The sequence below is a fragment of the Mirounga angustirostris genome, unplaced genomic scaffold (genome assembly GCF_029215605.1).
Source record: "Mirounga angustirostris isolate CCGP_5_RB_7025 unplaced genomic scaffold, mMirAng1.0.hap1 SCAF_13, whole genome shotgun sequence".
Taxonomy (NCBI): Eukaryota; Metazoa; Chordata; class Mammalia; order Carnivora; family Phocidae; genus Mirounga; species Mirounga angustirostris.
In genome coordinates this window covers 39,545,061-39,560,966 of record NW_026991721.1, presented here as the reverse complement: position 1 = coordinate 39,560,966, position 15,906 = coordinate 39,545,061, and the positions used below count along the sequence as shown (strand labels likewise).

The window sequence follows — 15,906 nt, the reverse complement described above, 5'->3', positions numbered from 1 at the left end:
AGTTTTAGCATTTTAAAATTTAGAAGGAAAAATCAGAACAGAATAAAAGCATAGGTATTCAACATTGAGAAGGAATAGAGCACAGATTAAGTTCCTTTAGATTTATTTTTTCTCCGGTTGAAAGGATTTATCTTGATCTTTGAAGTCGTCAAACATGAAGTGTGAAAGTAGGGCATCAATTGTTCAGACTTTGTGCATGGTGAATAACTGAGCTAATGTTTCTTCTCCAGCTTCCAGCACTAAAACAAAGGCCCCTGCACCTGTTTGCAGTTTGTCACACTTTCAAAAGGAAATACTGTATTTCCTAGCAATGGGATTATTTAAAAGGAAGGGTATGCAGCCAGAAGCAGCATGTAGGGAATTAAAATTATAGCACCCAGCACTGTGACAGCTTTCAACAGATATTAATTGGTGATGATGGAAATGACAGTAATTATAATGATGTGGTTGACATATGGCATATAAACCACATGAACGAGCAGGTAAACAAGTCAGTTAGATGTCTGTAAATCGCAGCTTCCAAAGCAGCTTTGGAGTTTGCCTGAGGAAAGGGCTGAAGAGGTGGTGCACACAGTGCAGCACCTAAAACCACAGGCTTTGGCGCCAGCAAGAGTTCTGATCCATCCCCTACTACTGGACCTTCAATACATTACTTGACATCTCTGAGCCTCAGTTTCTGCATTTGTAAAATGGGGATAATTGTACCTATTGCATAGTGTTGTTACGAGGCTTAAATGAGATCATGTGACTGAGTTACAATGATTAAAATTATTTGGGAGTTACCAGGAAATGTCCCCCAAGCTTGAGAAAATGAGGTAAGTAAGACTGCCTTTCTGAAGCTGAGAAAGGAAACCAAGTGTTCTCAGGCTGGCAATAATGTATCTAGAGAAATCCTGGATCATTTACGAGAGAGAATAAATATTCCCAGGTTCACCTGGTAGCCTAGAGAGGCTCCAGCTGCCTGGGTTAAGTTTGCTAACAGGGAGAAATGAACAGGTAAGTATTAGTCCAGTGGTAGTGATGTCTCTCTGTGGATAACTGAATTAGCATTTGGCTCCTGTGCGTTTTGGGTAGCCCAAGTCTGTCTTGCAGGCGCTGATCACTCTGAGGTCTTTCACAGGAAAGACAGATCAAGCCACGCTGACCTTAGACAGTATGCACACAAAGCAATTAGAGGTCTTATTAAAATGCAGAGTCGGATTTGTTAGGTCTAAGTTAGGGCCTGAGATGCTCCCAGGTGATGCTGATTGGGCTGGCCCCCAGACCACACTTTGAGTAACAAAGCTACAGACAACACACCACCACTTCCAGTTACACCTCTACTTTCAACAGGGATTCACCAGCAATATTTACCATCCTCTCCTTCTTTTGGGGGTCACAAGTTTCTAACTCAGAACCTAATGCTTGCTATCCAAAAACTCTGCATCTAAGGACTGGAATAAGCCTCAGACTTACGTCCTTTGTTTTGTTCCTTTGTACCTAGACAGAGGGCAGGATGGACAATAATGTGTCCCAAATGGGGATGGGAGAGGAGATGGGACAAATTTCCTCTCTAGTCCAGGTATCCTGTCTGAGGTAGACTGAAGCTGAGAGAGAGGGAAAAGGGTACTTGATCACAGGTCCTGGGGAAGCCCAAGGCAAAGCAGGGAAAGTTGAAGCAAAACAGGTTAGCTAAGTGGGAAGAGACGGAAAGAGGGTAGTGAAGAGATGGTGGCAGGTGACTGCTTGGGAGCTAGGAGACCACAGCTTATCTGGTAGAGTGTGAACTGGTGGCTAGCATGATAATATCATCACTCCTGCGACAGGTGAGGCTAAATTTGAACCAAAGGCCACTTACAAGCCATATTCAGACTTGAGTTTGCTGAAATAAGGGCCTGGCAATGTGGAGCTTTTGAGGGTATCTTATTTCTAAAAATGTTGATTTGTTCATCTGAAAACAGAGATATAAAATTAATGGATTATGTGAAACTTAATTAGAAGCAAGATAAAAATTCATCTATAATCTTGATATGAATGGTATTATACAAAAATAAAGTGCAACAGGTCAGAAGAAAATTAACTACCACTATTTAATTATCAAAGAACTTTCAAGTCTTGAAACCTTGTCCCTGTAGAATATTTCCTCTAGGGGCGCCTGGGTGGCTCAGTTGGTTGAGCGACTGCCTTCGGCTCAGGTCATGATCCTGGAGTCCTGGGATCGAGTCCCACGTCGGGCTCCCTGCTCGGCAGGGAGTCTGCTTCTCCCCCTGACCCTCCCCACTCTCATGCTCTCTCTATCTCATTCTCTCTCTCAAATAAATAAATAAAATCTTAAAAAAAAAAAAAAAGAATATTTCCTCTAACAAGGAAAATGCTGTTACAATTATAAAGTCTGAATGAAGGCATTTTAATATTCCTTTTTTCCTGCATGTTAAATGTCTTATTGAATTATAAAATTGGAAAATTTTTGTCTTTCAGAAAGTTTTACTTAACTTTTTTGTATTACACAGTGTTTAAAGCTGTTCAAAATTTAATTATTATGACCAACAACATAAGATAAAAGCTTGTAATCCCTCAAAGTAGATCACAATAAATGGAAGGACTTTATTTCCTTCAAAGGGAACTGTCTAAATAAAGGAAGAAAATTGTGTATTAAGCTAAGCATAACGTTGTTTCCTGCCACAGAAAAAACCAATAGGCACACAATGGCTTGGGTCTAGCAAACAGAGCACCCAATTCTTTTTTTTTTTTTTTTTAAGATTTTATTTATTTATTTGACAGAGAGAGAGAGAGACAGCTAGAGAGGGAACACAAGCAGGGGGAGTGGGAGAGGGAGAAGCAGGCTTCCTGCCGGGCAGGGAGCCTGATGCGGGGCTCGATCCCAGGACCCCGGGATCATGACTTGAGCCGAAGGCAGACGCTGAACGACTGAGCCACCCAGGTGCCCCAGAGAGCACCCAATTCTTAACCACGTAGTCTTGACTTTGATCTCAGCTAGATGTCTGACCTTGGGAAGTCACTTGATTGCTCTTAGCCTCATTTCTCCTCTGTAAAATGAAGAATTAGACTAGTTGGTATTCAGTCCCTATGTTCCATTGATTTAGTAGAAGCCCACTTTCTTTTTTTTCTTTTAAATATATTTATTTATTTATTTGACAGACAGAGACACAGCGAGAGAGGGAACACAAGCAGGGGGAGTGGGAGAGGGAGAAGCAGGCCTCCCGCTGAGCACGGAGCCCGATGCGGGGCTCGATCCCAGGACCCTGGGATCATGACCTGAGCCGAAGGCAGACGCTTAACGACTGAGCCACCCAGGCGCCCCAGAAGCCCACTTTTGACTGTGAGAGCATCAAAAAATATTTGCCATTTCCCATAGCACTGAATGTTTTAGTAAGTGGGAACCCAGAGAGGTGAAAAAGTGTTACAGGGCCAGAGTTTGGTTAAACAGCAAGATGCATGACTTCTAGCTAGAGACCCTTTCTACAATATTATGCCACTTGAAATTCTTTCCACAGTTGAATGTTCTTGCTATTAAAAAGAAAATGCACCAGAATAAACCACAGAAGACATTGGTTTAACATAATTTCCTCTGTGGAAAGTGTTAGTTTTCTGGGTGGCTTAATACAAGTTGTAACTGACTGATTATGAATGTAAATTATGCTAGAGAACCACCTGAAAGCAGATCAAGTTCTCATATATAGCAGAATGGATAGTTTCAAGATTACACTGTACTGGTCCTCTTGGTCCATGAGTGACCTGAGGTCACAGGCCATGCCTGGTCCATCTGTGCTGTTAGCAAGGCAGGCACTCTGCAGCTAGGAGATTCTCCCACTAGTGCAGGGCTGTGGGGCAAAGGAGCGGATCTGCAGCATTAGGGAGAGGGGATCCGAAAGGGATGATACTCTCAGGAGAACCAAGCAAACTAAGGAAAGAGATCTTACAATGGACTCCAAACAAGAGTCTGCCCTCTGCACAGGCACATGAGAAGGGATGTCAGATATCCCTATCAACACACAACTAGGGGATGTGGAAGGGGGTGATGGTGAAGAAAAATAAATCACATCCATTTTTTTTGTAGGTATGCCCTGTCCCTCCCCACTCTTCTTCCTTTGAGAACATTTTAACATTATTATATATTAGTGTACCTGGACATATTATTTGAAAATGGAAAACTAGATGGTGAGATTATTCACATATCTTTTTTTTTTTTTTAAGATTTTTATTTATTTGATGGAGAGAGACACAGTGAGAGAGGAAACACAAGCAGGGGGAGCAGGAGAGGGAGAAGCAGGCTTCCCGCCGAGCAGGGAGCCCGATGCGGGGCTCGATCCCATGACTCCAGGATCATGACCTGAGCCGAAGGCAGTCGCTTAACCAACTGAGCCACCCAGGCGCCCTATTCACATATCTTTATGTAAAATTTATTCAACACTGGAAATGTGCCAGGCTCTGTTAAAAGTACTTTCCAAATAAATATTAAGTCATTTAATCCACACAACAGCTCTACGAGGAGGGTACTAGTTTACATCTTCCAAATGAGGAAACTGAGGGACAGAGAGGACAAACAACTTGCCCAACGTCACTCAGCTAGGAACTGGCAGAGCCCGGGTGGTCTTCTCCTGAACCCACACTTTGCTTTCTCCTTAGGAAGGGACCACGAAACAAGTGGTGAGAGGGTCCTTTCTTCTTTTGGCTCCTTGGCTTTTGAAACCACCTTTTACGTTAAGGGAATCCCGGCGAGACCCGAGAGAGGTGCTGTCACCTCCCACTCTAAAAGCTGAAAGTGGCAGGCACTCATTCTGCAGCACACTCTTAGCTCAGGCGTTCCGGTACACAAACTAGATTGAATCGGGAGCTAATGATAACAAAGAAACCACAGGAAACCCTCTCCGGAAACAGTGGTCGCTACAGTGGGCACGGTGCTGGAGTTGGTTTAGGCACCAAAGAGAGAGTAGAGTGTTAGTGGTGGGTGGGTTTTGGAGACTGCCTGCCTGGCTTTGAATCCTGCATCTAACCTCTCTCTGAGCAAGGTGCCTAGCCTCTTTGTGCTTCAACTTCCTCACGTGGAAGGTGAGAATAATAATAGTACTGTTTCTCAGATTGTTGCAAGAATTATGCAGGACAACAGAGGGTAAACCATAGCACTGGAACAGAGTAATCTCTCAATAACAGAGGAGGAAATTGGCGTCGGCGTGGGTAGCCGTACAAGAACATGCCACTGTAAAGTGAGAGAGTTTAAGTAGACACACAATTCAGTTCATTACAACAACCACCTAATGAACTGTCCATCAGGAATTTAGAGCGTCTGGACTTCAGTAAACCAGCTAACGAAGTCTTTCATGGTCTCACTGAGCCAATGAGACTTCATCCTGGTGGATTTAGCCTGGTCTCTGCATGGCACTTTATAAGAAACAAATCTATCAATCAAAATGTACTTAGAAGTGAAAAGAGGGCGCCTGGGTGGCTCAGTTGGTTGGGCGACTGCCTTCAGCTCAGGTCATGATCCTGGAGTCCCTGGATCGAGTCCCACATCGGGCTCCCTGCTCGGCGGGGAGTCTGCTTCTCCCTCTGACCCTCCCCCCTCTCATGTGTTCTCTCTCATTCTCTCTCTCTCTCAAATAAATAAATAAAATCTTAAAAAAAAAAAAAAAGAAGTGAAAAGAATACAGAGAAAAAAATGGTTAGATTTTCCTTTTCCTATCTCTGCCACCTGCAGCACCCTCATGACAGCTACTCCCTGACTTTCCCCTTGCCCTCGACTTTGAACTCAGAACAACCGAGACCTAGTTTGTGGAGTGGCAGACCCTAGCCTTTCCTCCACTCTGTCTTCAGCATTCTCTCCAGTGAGAAAATTTCAGTCTTAGAAGCACATTGCTCATCCTCCATCTGATTCTCTACTCTTTGTGATGCAAAACCCTGGAAACCAGACTGGAAAAAGAAAACTTCCCGTAGAGGGGAAGAGAAAGGGGAAGGTTTTGAACCAATACATTAATAATTTTTGTAGTCACCACTCAAGCAGGATCCATGTAGCACTAAGGGAAAGGGAATTTCACAGAAATCTCAGAGCAGCCATCCTTCAGAATGCAAGGCTAGCCCAGGGCTCAGGTTATTTGATTATCCCTTGTTATTTATAATCTGATTGTTTTTAGTATACATGCTGCCGAAGCGAGCACTATAATCTGATTGTTAATGAGACTCTTTGTCTAATTTCTGTTTCTCTTTGTGGTCTTCTCATATCTCCCCCTGCTGCCAGTGAATCTTTCAATATTTCCTCAAATTTCGAATTTCAGAAGCAGAGAGCCAAAGTGACTTAAATAACTTTTATCATATCCATTGGTCAGGGCTTTGACCATGGAGCAAAGTCATAGGTCACAGGCTGGTCTGTGGGTTTGTATCTCTTGAATCAAGTCCCGTGGCTAGTCCAACCAGTAACCATTTCTGTTTTTACAATAGCTTGGCTCCCACATCTTTCCGCAGTAGAGGGCTGGATGAGGCAGCTTCCTCAGAAAAAGATAGTCGGTATGAAGTTAGAGATGTGAAGAAGCAGGGGCTGTGTAGAATCTCTTCTAGTAAAGTGGCAGCAGTGACCACAGCTCCATCTGGTTCCCAGAGGTAACAGTGGCAGTGGACCTGGAGGCAGGTGTCCAGGATCAGGTTGGGGGGAATCCATGAGACAAGCTGTAGTGTCTGGGCCTAGTAAAGCTGCAGTGTCCACCAGATTAGCTCTAGGGTGTGTTGTAGGCTTGGGTCCTGGCTGCAGAACCTCCAATCCTGGTTTCCCAGCACTCCTAGAGATTCTGCGAACCACCGATATCCTTTTAATAAAGTTCTGTTTCCACTTAGTTCAGTTGATTTCTGCTGCTTGTGAGATCCTAATTCAGAGACTGTTACAGAAGGAACCCAAGGGTCAAAAGGCAGCTTTGCTGGCCTTGTCTGTGGTCCCCACACCCTTCCGAAGTCCATGAATCTAAGTAACTTGCCCAAGTTCATACAGCCGGTAGCATGACCATACTAAAACCTCCAAAACCCCTTCAGCAAAACCCCTTTTGATTCTTAGCCCAGTTGATTTTCTTGTGAAAATTCTTGGGGACCTCTACACCTGCCTTATATTTGCAAGTTAACTCACAGTTTCCTTATTTTGTAGTACGTGCTTTATTACAATTCTCAGTTTTTAGAGTTTACTGGATCTCAAATTCTATTTAATGAATCTGAAATCCAACCAGTTAGGTAAGAGGAGGTGACAGCCATCATCACACAAACGGAAGAGTTCACCTCAGATGGGAGCTTGGATAAAGTATTCACAGTTAACGGGGAAGATAAACATACAGGGAGATGGAGAGGTAGGGCAGTTAGTAGACTTTATTGGTGAGAGGACGTGGCAATTCTCTTTGATTCCTTCAGTTTTCTCAGTGAAATAAAAAGCCGGTCATCATCTGAGTGTAGGAATGGGAAAGGGTAGTAGAGGCCTGAGAAGGAGGAGGAATTAAATGATACATTAGGGGAGTGGGAATGTGAATTGTCTAGGGAAATTAGCAGGGTTGCTGGGTACCATTGTGGGCCCACTTGAGGATCGTGGTCAGAAATTTTAAAATCAGATCAATTAGCATAATTGTATATTTTTCTCCAGCCATGTTCATACAAGATAATTATAATTCAAAGAATTAAGAAACCGAGAAACTAAGGTGTTAGATCATCTGTGTGTGTGTGTGTTCACAAACAGGAACATATAGTATATAGTTTTGTGCCTTTATCTTTTTCTTTTTTAAGATTTATTTGTGAGAGAGAGAGCGAGCGAGAATGCGCTGAGTAGGGGGAGGGGCAGAGGGAGAGAATCTCCAGCAGACTCCCCGCTGAGCGCAGATTCTAACGCAGGGCTCCATGCAGGGCTCGATCCCATGACCCTGAGATCATGACCTGAGCCAAAACCAAGAGTCAGATGATAAACTGACTGAGCCACCTAGGCTCCCCTGCTTCTTTCTTTTTTCACTGAATAATACATATTGGAGATTATTACATATCAGACTGCTTTATACTTTCTATTATCTGCAGAGTATATGAGCGTGCTCATTCCTAAGAGGAAATGAAGCCCCACTGGTGAACAAAGTTCATAGGTAATGTTTTAACTTACTTTTCTCTCACACATACTCAGATGTCTAGTATAGGGTCTAACACACAGTATGTGCTCATATCTTTTTAAAATCTATGAGGGGTGCCTGGGGGGCTCAGTCGGTTAAGCGTCTGCCTTTGGCTCAGGTCATGATCCTGGAGTCCCGGGATCGAGTCCCACATCGGGCTCCCTGCTCAGCGGGGAGTCTGCTTCTCCCTCTGACCCTCCCCCCTCTCATGCTCTCTCTCTCAAATAAATAAATAAATAAATAAAATCTTTGGAAAAAAAAATCTTTGACACACTTATTTATCTAACCCATCTGGGGATCATGTAATGCCTTTGAAGTCCAAGACAGAAGCTCTGACTGAAAGCCACTGCTTGATGTCCTCTCAAATTAAGGGTTTTAGCAGGAACTCCAAAGGCCCCTCACCCTCCCAGTGGGAGCTTTCCCAGGCTCACAGATGGAGCTTTGTCCTTCCCTCCAAAGATAAGGGGGTGTTCTGGGAGGCCTATATGCCTTCCTTGATCACAGTATCTCATATAAACCAGAAGTCTAGGGATTCTCTTACTAATGGAAGGAAAAGGCAAAATTGGATATGATAGAACTTTCACGATTTCTAGGGAACTAAGTTATCTGGGCTAACACAGGCCTGCTGCCCTCCAGCTTACCTGACTCCAGGGATAGCTCCCCAGTCTGAGTGCCAGGAGTTGCATAGACCCACATCCTCTGGCTGAGTGACTACCAGAGCTGTCGGAGGTCTGAGTTATTGGAATTCTGGGAAGTTGTGCCAACATCCAAGTGGTCCACTGAAGGTGCTGGGGCTCTGGACACATTATCTCAAAATAGCGTACCTTGCCATATTGAATATTTTAAGCTGAAGAAGTTTTGAGAAATGGCAGAAGAAGGAAGGTCACTCCAACTTTCCCCTTCTCACCTGAAATAAGTCATAAAACCCTCATGTGAGAGATGCTCTCCTTATACCCAGAGGAAAGGAGCACCCTCATTCTGAAGACAAAAGGGTGTCAAGAAAAATCCTAATAGGCCTTGCCAGGTTTCCCCCAGTTTACTACACTTAACTCATACTCCTTAACCTACCATATTCCTCCATACTGTCTACTCTTCATTAAATCCAACAAAAAACGCTCAAGTCTTCATGTCCTTATGAAGGCTCCCATGTCGCATAAAAACTTAAATAAATTAATATGTTTTTCTCTTATTAATCTGCCTTTGTTGGTTTAGCTTTCAGACCCTCTCAGGGATCCTGGGAAACTTCTTCCTCTCCTAGAGATGCTGTGTTTTCCCCACTGGCCAATGTACACCACACTGCAGCCCTGACCAGAGCTAAGTAAGGCATCTTTCAGGGCAGGTCTCAACACCTGTGGGCCTCAGAGCCCATGTGGAAGTCCATGTTTCTCCTTAGTCCACCTCTTTCCTTGGCAGATAAGTGTGGCTTTGGAAATAGTGCCAATACTGCAAGGAAGGTAAGGCAGGTGGCAGGCACTGCAGATAAATAAGTCTGCTCAGCCCCAGGAGATCATTGGAGAATCCCTATGTTTAGGTGACAGGAGGCAGGTTAGGAGACAGGAGAAAAGGTCAGGGAAGAGGAAGAAGTACAGAAGAATACCCTATTAAGGAAGCCAAGGAGGAGAGAGTGTCAAGGGGAGGCTGCCCAACAGCATCAAATGCTGCCAAGAGGCCAAGAAGGATAACCAATTGCACAAAGGCTGGATTTGACAACTTGAGAGGTTACGAAGAGCAATACAGAGGAGGGTTTTGGGATAAGTCACCCGAGGAAGACTTCCTGCAAAAGACTAACTCTTAATTCAGCCTTGACAAATGTAAAGAATATGAATTAATAGAAGAGTAGAGAGAACTTAGACAAAAAGGTAAGTTTTAGGAAAGAGAAGGAAGAATAAGCAAGATTGGCATTGTTAAATAAAAAAAAATTCAACTGAGTAAACTTGAAGATCTAATTGGCTTTATTCAACAATTCATGAATTGGGCGGCATCCCATCTAGCAAGCAGAATGGAGCTCCGCTGTACAAAATGGAAGACTTTCATAGGCAGGAGTAAGAAATAAGGAAAGAGCAAATTACCTCACCTTCCTTTGTGGGATGGAAAGGGTCTATGTGGCAGATTATGTCACTGGTGCTGACCAGAAAATTCCAGACTGACTAGCTAAGATGACATTCCTGGAGGGGTACCTAGATGGCTCAGTGGGTTAAGTGTCAGCTTTCAGCTCAGGTCATGATTCTTAAGTCTGGGGACCTGCTTCTCCCTCTCCCATTGCCCCTTCCCCCTCTCCCTTTACCCTGCCCCCTCCCCCTGCTCATGTTCTCTCTCTTGCTCACTCTTTCTCAAATAAGTAAATAAAATCTTAAAAAAAAAGGAAAGAAAGGGGCGCCTGGGTGGCTCAGTTGTTAAGCGTCTGCCTTCGGCTCAGGTCGTGATCCCAGGGTCCTGAGATCGAGCCCCGCATCAGGCTCCCTGCTCAGTGGGAAGCCTGCTTCTCCCTCTCCCACTCCCCCTGCTTGTGTTCCCTCTCTCCCTGTCTCTCTCTGTCTGCCAAATAAATAAATAAATAAAATCTTTAAAAAATAAAAAAACCCCACGAAAACCTTTAAAAAAAAAAAAGAAAAGAAAAAGACTACATTCCTGGAGAAGGTTGAAAGTGTAATTTGGTTAGGCATTAAGCCTTGGTTTGGCTTAGCACAATCCCATTCTGGGACCTGTTTTTTGTTTTTTGTTTTTTGTTTTTTAACAGCACATAAATAGAAGATTTTACAGCAGAGGAAGATGCTTGAAACAGTAAGAAAAACAATGGAGCTGGTAAGATTGAGAAGGGAGGTGGCAGCTATTAGAAAATCTTCAAGGCTCTCAAAAAGAGTTTGCTTTGGTGTATAGTTATTTTGAAGTCACTATAGAACCATTTTGGGTTTCTAAGTCCAGAGATGAAAGAACTACTAACATAGCAAAATTGAGGCATGTAGGCATGAGAATCAAACCAGGTATACCAAGAAGAGAATAAGAAGAGAATGTTTTCTGTTACTTAAACAGTGTGGTATAATTCTGAAGAAACAGCCATGTGTAGCATATAAGGAAAAATTGTAAGAGACTGAAAGAGACCACAAAGATTATTGGCATCTTCAATGGAAAATAGGTCTTGTCTAGCACACACTTCCAGGTCTTCTGATTTTATGGGGTCTCGAGGCTTTTGTTGTCCTTGAGTTATTTAAAACACCGTAAATTGTAGATAACTGATACCAGTACAATGACTCTTGTCTAAAGACATGCAAATGAATTTTGTTTGGCAGAGATTCCTTTGATTTCCCTCCCTCACTGTGGAAGAAATCAGTTTTGCATTTATTAAGCAAACTCTTTTCAGTATCCTGGTGGCTTTTATACTCCTTGGATTCTCTCTAAACTAGCTGTCTAACATCACCAACACAATCTGTTATAGGATGAAGCAGAGTTTATTGCTTACCATGATAAGGAAGAACACCACTTCACAAAGCTTTGGAGTATTTTGGAAGGAGAAGGCAAAGAGAATTTTACAGAGAATTGGAAGTTTGATTTAGGGTGACTTTTAAAATAAAGATTTAATTATGATCAGGTCAGGATCATGATACAATAGTTCAGGATTGGTAGAAACAGCCAAAAAGTGGATTTGAGGGAAAGGATTCAAAGAATCCTAAGGGGCAAACTATTGATGTTCTCCATTAAAGTGTCGATGGTTCTTTCAGGAAGTTCCTGTAATAAACAATCAAACCATTTGTCTGGGCAGGAGACTCCAGGAAAAATTAAGTGATGCTAAGTGAAGACAGGAGAATAACAAACTCATGCTAATGAAGACAGGAATAGTACACGGTTATAGTAAAGTAAGGTATGGTTCCTTTTCTCAGTGTCCAGCTGAGTATGAGGGTTGCCAGGTAGCTGGTTTAGGTTTCACAGTTGTAACATCTTATCGGTTCCCTCATTAATAAATGAATTAAATAAAGTTTTTGGTATGTGTTCATTTTATATTTGTATGAGAGTCATGATTTTTAAAAAAGCATCTCCTAATAGGTAATAGAATCCAAGTGATTTGAAATATGAAGAGTTAAATAGAACTGGGTAGTTTTGTTCTTGCTACAGATATGTAATGCTGGATTAGATAATGAATAGGTAAATCTGTGGTGAGTAGATAAATCTGTTCACTGTGAACAAGTAAGTGATGTTCGGTAAAAATAAGTTCCTGACTATAATCAGCATGTAAGATCTAGATTTCAGTTTTATTTTTATGGTAAACTTTAGTAGCATTTGTCAGGAAAGGAAACTGTTTCAGTTTCATTAGCAGGCTGACTTAAATAAAGGGAACTCACTGTTATTTTTATGGGACAGGCTGGATGTGGATAGTGGGGGTGGGTCAGGAGCTCTTAGTTTCGGGGGACTGGACCCTGACATATCAGAGAAGGTATTTCCAGAGTCTGGCCATCTCAGTCCTTCCCTATTGCAAGAGATATTTCAGCTGTGTCTGAACCTGCAGCTCGTGGGTTTGTTCTTCTATGTCATATCATTCCCAAACAATGCCTCTGCTCAGGATCCCAGTGGCATTTCTCTAGGGAAGGTTTTTGAAGAAGTTTCTCAGGGTATTTGGCCATAATCTTCCTCACCTGGGTAGACTGGTTTTCCATAGCCAAATGAACTTAGTTCTCTGGCCCAGTAAATGAGTTTTGAATTTAAATTTATCTGACTTCCAGAATCAGAAACTGGTATCGCTCCTTGCCCTAGGGAAGGGACTACAGAGAGAGGGAAGAGCTTGGGAGGGGTTCAGTTTCTGAACAAAGAAGCCAAATAAAGTCAGATTTAACATACACTGGAAACATTTAAGAGAGGATCATTGACAACTAAGAAGAAGAAGCAAAGACCAGACCAGGCTAGCCTGGCTAACTGAAAACCACATCCTAGTTCCCGTAAGAGTTGAAGTCTGAGACTTTCTTTTTCTTTTTAAATTTTATTTGGGGGGAAAAAAAAATAACTACCTAACGGTTCTGAAAAAAATGTAACAAACATGTGTTATCACCTAGAACAAAAACCTGGAATGTATAAATATGGTAATATATGCAATGATTTTTTAAAAAAGATTTTACTTTTAAGTACACACAACATGGGGCTCAAACTCACAATCCTGAATTTAAGAGTTGCATGCTCCACCAACTGAGCCAGCCAAGAGCTCCTCAAGCAATGACTTTTCTTTCTTTCTTTCAAGATTTTATTTATTATTTATTTGAGAGAGCGCGTGCACACGTATGAGAGAGCACAAGTAGGGTGAGGGGCAGAGGGAGAAGCAGACTCCCCGCCGAGCAGGGAGCCCAATGTGGGGCTCCATCCTGGGAGTCCAGGATCATGAGCTGAGCCAAAGGCAGACACAACTGACTGAGCCACCCAGGTGCCCTGCAATGATTTTTTAAAACACATTTTTTTCTTCCTTTTTCTTGACTCCTCTTTTATTTATCTTACCTTTCCTACCTCTACCCATATTAAACCCCCCAAGCCATATTAACAAACTAGTCTTTCAAAATATTTTATTACTTATATAATCCTACAAAAATCTAATTTTGAAAAGATTTTATTTATTTCTTTGAGAGAGGGAATGAGAGCGAGGTGGAGAGAGAGAGAGAGAAGCAGACTCCCCACTGAGCAGAGAGCCCAACGTGGGGCTAGATCCCAGGACCCTGAGATAGTGACCTGAGCTGAAGACAGACACTTAACTGACTGAGCCACCCAGGTACCCCTCTACAAAAATCTCTTTAGTTATATCTATCCATACATATATATACATGTTTTTAAAAAAGGGATCTGTCAGGAAAAATTGTGGAAAAATTTTAAACGGACTAACAAAATGATTACTAGTGCCTGTCTAATGCACCCTTCCCAGTTACCCCAAACTTCATTGTCTTTGAACTAGTTTATAACTCTGTAAATTGTAGAAAACAGAGGATAATGCAGATGTTGTTGTCCAGAGAAATGGAAATGAATTATGTCTGATGGAATGCAATTGATTATTGCCCAGTTGATAGACCAATTTTGTATCTAATTGTAAAATTTATTTCAGCATTGTTTATTCTTCTTTGAACCCCATTATAACATCTTATTGGTTCCCTAATTAATTAATGAGTCAAATAAAAAAAATTTTTTTTTTTTTAAGATTTTATTTATTTGACAGAGAGAGACACAGCGAGAAAGGGACACAAGCAGGGGGAGTGGGAGAGGGAGAAGCAGGCTCCTGGCTGAGCAGGGAGCCCGATGTAGGGCTCGATCCCAGGACTGTGGGACCATGACCTGAGCCGAAGGCAGATGTTTAACGACTGAGCCATCCAGGCGCCCCTCAAATAAAATTTTTGATACATGTTTATATTTGTATCAGTCATGATTTTACCTTTCCAAAAATGCATACTTTTAACTATTTTGGAGATTATCCGCCAGGATGTCCAACGGATTCACATGAAAGGGCCAGGTAAATTACACTGCTGGAGAAGTATAGCTCATGGGTGGCTTAAGCCCAGATACTTATTTTTTGGCTTGTAGAGGTGAATGCTAGTTGGCCATAGAACTTTAACTTGGCTGACTCTCTCTTTCTCTACTTTCTCCTCTACTAGTATTGTGCTTTATTTTTGTTTCTGTTTGCTTATGGCTGATAAGTTAGTCCCCAAACTTGACAGCAATGATTGGGAATGTGGTATCAAGGTCTGACTATTTGGTGAAATATGCAGATGGACGATACCTATCTATTTCTGTTGGGTAAGAGAGAAACAGAGGTCTGGTTTGTTAGTCTTATTTGTTTGTCTGTTTGTCTACTTTAAGACCATGCATACCACAAAGGAGAACAGTTTCTCACCAGGAGAGGTAACAACTCTTTGATATCTAAAGTAGTGAGTTTTCGCATTTCTGTGTTTACTCTTGACTAGTAGTCGAAATTATAGATTTAGAGCTATAAATCTAGATCTCTGTCTATCCACTTGTATGTAATTTAGAAAGCCCTTTACTTCTCTTTGTAGAAGTGTGAAATGTCTTCCTATTTCTGGATGATATTAATAAATTTGATTATAAAGTCTTCTAAATTAAAAGAGCTCTGTTCTGGTTGGCTTACAGAGATAAATAAGCACCCATATAAATCAACTATTCCTAAAATTCCCTTAAATAAGGAAATCAAATATCTATTACTTTAAATGTGCCAGACTAAAAATAATTCTAAAAGAAACTAACTCAGGAACATTTTAAGAATCCAAGTTCACATAATTAAGGTAAATCTTTGACAAATGACTGTAGATGAGGCAAAACTTTTCCTCTACCCTCTTAGGGTATTTGGCTGGCTTGAGAATTAAGTTGACATAAATTAAGAAAAAAAAAAGCAGGGGTGCCTTGGTGGCTCATTCAGTTAAGCGTCTGCCTTGGGCTCAGGTCACGATCCCAGGGTCCTGGAATCGAGTCCAGCATCGGGCTCCCTGCTCAGCAGGAGCCTGCTTCTCCCTTTCCCACTCCCCCTGCTTGTGTTCCTTCTCTTGCTGTCTCTCTCTCTGTCAAATAAATAAATAAAATCTTAAAAAAAAAAAGAAAAGCATATAAATTTTATTTTTACATGTACATGAGAAGCATTACTGGAAAATAAAGACCCAAAAAATGGTTAGACCTAAGTGCTTTTATACTAGGTTGAACAAAGAGTAGCAATTGTGAAAAAGTAACTAAAAATATTTGGGGAAGCTCAAGGAAGGTAGAGTTATTTTAATAAGGTTTGTTCGTACAGATTTTTTGTGACCTCAGTTTCCTATCTCTGGTGATA

At 41.9% G+C, this 15,906-nt stretch overlaps 1 long non-coding RNA gene across 1 annotated transcript in view; it reads right to left on the bottom strand.

Annotated features, from left to right (window-relative positions):
• Window positions 1–2,763: 2,763 nt before the first annotated feature.
• The window catches only part of LOC129046327 (uncharacterized), a 33,069-nt gene continuing 19,926 nt past the window's right edge, over window positions 2,764–15,906 (bottom strand). The window contains exon 3 of the long non-coding RNA XR_008507400.2: window positions 2,764–3,026. This is a non-coding gene — a long non-coding RNA (uncharacterized LOC129046327). The remainder of the gene's footprint in view (window positions 3,027–15,906) is intronic.